The sequence below is a fragment of the Triticum dicoccoides genome, chromosome 4A (genome assembly GCF_002162155.2).
Source record: "Triticum dicoccoides isolate Atlit2015 ecotype Zavitan chromosome 4A, WEW_v2.0, whole genome shotgun sequence".
In the NCBI taxonomy this organism is placed as follows: domain Eukaryota; kingdom Viridiplantae; phylum Streptophyta; class Magnoliopsida; order Poales; family Poaceae; genus Triticum; species Triticum dicoccoides.
Genome location: NC_041386.1, coordinates 502,563,780 through 502,568,816, shown reverse-complemented (window position 1 = coordinate 502,568,816; position 5,037 = coordinate 502,563,780).

Sequence of the window (5,037 nt, the reverse complement as noted above, 5' to 3'; positions counted from 1 at the left end):
TCGTTCGGCGAGGCCCCACAACCACCCGAGCCCCTTCGATCGCACCGGCGAACTCCGGCGAGCTCTAAAAAATCGACTGACCCAATTTTGAAATTTAGTCTACTGTGATTTAACTAGTGTGGAATATAAAAGAGGAAAACCATAAGCATTGCGAGTATGGTGTTGAGCGTGCCATGGCGGATCTAAAGGTGCAAACCGTACAAAGGCAACTTTGCAACCAAGACAAGAAATCGGAGTAAAGCAGTGGTGATCTATTTTCTTGCTGCGATAAATAAGTTGAGCAGATACGAAAGAGTACCGCCTCTGGTGCGGCGCTGTGTATGCATCTGCTGAGAATTTGACGGTGTTGCGGTAGCAATGGCTGTCGGTGGCGTGGAAGCAGATCTAGGAGGGTAGACGGTGGCGGTGGGGCGCGGTGGACGAGACGGTCGTAGGAGCGGCGCCGGCAAGGTGGACGACGGCGGGGATGAAGCGAGAGGACGGGATGCAAGGATCCCGGTCCGAAGCCGTGGATGAGAGAGGTCGATCTCTTGTAATGGACGGCGGCGTCGGGGTATCAGCTCCGGCATGGTGGAGGAGGACGGTTGTGGATGGGGTGGCGGACAGCGGTGGACGGAGGAGGGTGGGGTGGAGAGGGTGTTTTGGCGCCCACGGAGTACGAATGGGGAAAAGGGAGGTAGAGAGGAAGGGGGAACCATGTATTCAGGGCGCGCTTGTCTCAAATGCAAGGAAATTTACAAACTTAGCCCCCGTTTCAAATTTCTACTACATCACAGCAACACTAGTCGGTTGGGATAGGACTGTAATCTCGCATACACCGAGTATTTGCCGACGAGAGTTTGTTTTTGGCGCCCACCGTGTATGAATATGAATCGGGGAGGGAGTCAATTTTGGCCGAGGACACACTGTGTTTTGGCGCCCATCGTGTATGAATCCGGGTGAGAGGCGGTTACGTCACGTTTGGGTGAAATTACAAACCTACCCCTATCGAAACCTATAGAAATCCAGCATATAGGCTTTGCGTGGCAAGGATAGGCAGTAGTGATTTCCATCTCGCAGATTTTGATTTCGGGCGGTTACTACGACTTTCCCCGCTTTGTTCAAATTTGCAGAGTGCACGTTTACCGTGCCAGCTCAATTTGAATCCCGTTTGTATTCTATTTTTCTCCGGGCAGGATCCATTTTCAATTGGAATTACATTCTATATACATCATTTTTTTATATATATACTTTCAAAAGCACAACAAAGAATTCTGCTCCTTTATATGTATAATATGATTTACAAATACAACGATCTCGAAATCTTAAGGTTGAATTCGAAAAAAATAACCAAATTTTGTTCTACTAAAATGTATGGATCAGTAATATCTACATATTAAATAACATAGATGTGTGTGAATTCATATGAGTATGCATGTTTGATAGATCAATTTTGGTTCGAGTATGGATTACATGTATCATCATCTTGAATTCAAATATTTGAATCCCTTTTTTGTTCACTCCTTTCACGCCCATCTCTCTCGCATGCATGCTCCTTAAGGTAGCTATCACTCTCTTTTCTCCAGCTCACCCGCACGCTCACTTCATGTTGCTCCTATCCTCGCAAACATGGTCTCTCGACGTCTCCCTTGAGAAGTGTCACACTCTCCCTATCATTATAAATTACACGGTTTTCATTATCTCGCACGTCTCTACTGTTCTCTGGTATCACTCGGTACCTAAGCTTTATTTTTCACCGCCGAACACACAGTCTCCACTCGTCTTTCACTTTGTCTTTCTCTCTATGGGATTCTCTCACACACCCTATATGTCTCTACATATGACTCATACCACTAAAATTACTCTCTCTATCTCTCCTATAAACACAACATTTGTTGCGGTCTCCTTTTCGTCTCCATCCCAGACTGATATTATTCATTTTTTTACCGATCAGACAACCCCGACTACCGTCTCCTCTCTCTCTCTCTCACACACAAACACACACGCACAACTCCTACCACTAAAATGTGAATGGAAAACGAGATTTTGTTATACCAAAACAAAAAAGGACTGGAGGGAGTGATTGCTCTGACACGGACGCGACCTCTCATAGCACAGGCATTGAACCGGCGCGCTGGCCAAGAGGGCCGCACTCGCTGCAGGCCCGGCTGAGCACGCCTCCTCGCCGCGTGCAACCAGCTTAAGACTGCCCCACCTACCTTCATTGAATCCGCGCGTGTGCCGGCAACACGTCCTTCCGTGAGCCGGCAGACATTTTAGAACACAAAAAATGACTACAATATAATTAATTTACGCATGGTCTTGACTTGTTGTGCTCGCACTGGTAGCAGGAACTAGTAGAGGATTTTCTTTATTTATAACTCTACTCACATTTTTTTGGCTTTGAAGTGAATCATGGTTGTGGACATTATGTATGAATGTGCAGATATCTGTGAACATGAGTTTGATGTGGAAGTTGAACTTGGAATGTCGGGCTTGCGCGTGAACTATACCATGTCCAATGCTTCGTCTGTTATTGTTTGGAAAGTAATTGCTGTTATTACATGACCCGAAAGAACATTTTGTGCCACATCAGTAGATGCACGGACATCACAACAGGCATGCTGACTGGATAAACATTTGAACCTAGCTATTATGAAGGAAATTTTGTATTGACAACAGTTTTAGATAGCAAGAGACGCCTAGCCTGCTCTGCCTCTGCTAGCTTATTTCTGGCTTCTTCCATCTCTTCTTTGGCTTGGGTGAAGAGAGCATATGATTGCTCTTTTCGCTTCTTCAGGAACTCAGCTACATTCTCAAGGGCTGTTGCACGCTTTCTTTCAGCCTTTACTAATGCCACGAGGACACGAACAGCTGATGACTCTACCTGGCTTGTGTGTAATCCAGCATCATCTGGGAATTTGCACCTTGTGTCTAATCCAGCATCATTAGGGAACTGGCACCTTGTGTGTAATCCAGCCTCATTTTGGAAACATGATCTCGAGGTTGACCATAGTTCCCTCCTCGCAGGAACTGCATCCTGACATGAAGTTACTTCTTTTTTAGATCAATACTCAGAGCAACCTAGATCCATTTAGTAGAAGCCAGATAAACAGAACTCGGAGAAGTGAATTCAAAAGGAATAAATAAATAAAAACAGACTACAAGGTGAGAACACCCACTTCCTACATCAAGCTAAAAGTGAAAGCATTAGGACGATTAAGACTCTTCTTATTACACATCGAAGAACATCACGCTTAAGAGAAACAGAAACTACAACATATACACATCGAAGAACACGAGGCTACACGAAAGTAATTGAAAGGGTGTTACTTACCAAAGCTCGTTTTACAGGTTCGGTGCAGCTCCTCTTTAACTTGCCATGCTCCTTGAAGATATCCCGAATATCCCGTGTTTGATCTTCATTGCTCCTCTGCATGTTCGCACTCGTGGTTTTAAAATCTCAACATGGCAAGAAAAATATACTACTAGTAATACTCGCGCATCTTGTGGGCAACATTAAAGCACTCGTCTGCCATGTTAGAGCATCTCCAACAAGATAAACTACTCATACAAATGCATCTTGATGCGTGCAATGCATGGGCATTTTGCTAGTTCTAAAAACCTTTCCATCATTTGCCACACTACTGGTTGCAGATGAAAAACCTACCCAAGCACAGCGCGATACATGAGCGACGCACAATTACAAGCTGATATTCTGTTGGACAATGGAGGCTATAACCAATTACTTTTACGGGAACAATAGCACCCAGGAAATTTGAAGGGTAGGTATGAACAAAATTGGAACTGCACATGTACTGCTAAGTGATTCAATACACACATTACTAATCGAGGAGGAGAACGATGGTCGCGGCGGCCTATGTGAGTCATGGTCGGCAACGGGAGTCAGTTCATTGTCCACGACGGCGGTACTTCTGCGCTTGGCGTCGGCTTCCGGGAAGCAGATACGAGACCGTGGAAGACGATGCCGGGGAAGAGGCTCCGTGTACAACGATGACGGTGGACCGGCTCCAGTGTGGCGTACGAGGTCGTCGATTAGGCAGATGCGCTGCGGTGGACGAGTGCGCCGATGTAAACGGAGGAGCACGAAGGCTGCGGTGCCGTGGAGAAGTCTATTTTGCGGTGGGGATAGAAATTGGGGAGTATTCAGGTGTACTACTCTGGGTGCCGGGGTGGGATTGGCTGGGTAGGGTGAACCTGAAGTTACGAAAATAGCCCCCTACCAAGCGTCATCCGTAGGCCTGTTCTGAAGGCTATGATGGTAACTTCCCACTGCTCGAATCAGGGTCGTGGGAGATTTTCCCGCCGACCTCAAAATTTTGTGACACCGGACTCCCCGTGTGGCGTGTTGAGTGATTCGGCTAAGCAACTAGCGAGTAGTAGTAGTAAACTCTGCATATTAGGTTTGACCGAAGTCAAACTTCCTAAAGTTTGACCAAGTTTATAGAAAAATATAAATATTTACCATAACAAATATGTATGATGTGAAAGTACATTCAATAGTGAATCTAATGGTATTTATTTTTTATTGTATATGTTAATATTTTTGTTATAAGTTTTCTGAGAGTTTACAAAACTTGACTTTGACCAATGCTAATACGCGGACTTAAATAAAAATGGAGGGAGTACACATTTGTTTTCTTAGTTTGTAGTGAACTAATCATTTGTTGAAATTGTGAAATAAATATATTAGGCTATTGACTTCGAATGTAATGGTCTATAAAATTCAATAGTTACAATCATTGTCGAATCCCAAGATGTATACAAGGTCTATAGTACTTCACAACATGCTCAAACTCACATAATCCCAGTCAAATGAGAATCTAAATGCATTTCATAGTTATTACTTTGTAGGATGCAACAAGAACAACCATAACTCTACATCAGCCATTATAAAAGCAACATTTTGACATATCCCAATGTGTGAATGAAACGTGCAGAGAGAGCTTTTGAAGATGGAGCAGATAGGGCGGAAAAGATTGTATGTATGTGGACGAGAGAGTAGGAGACAAACCTAACGAGACAGAGAGAGAGAGA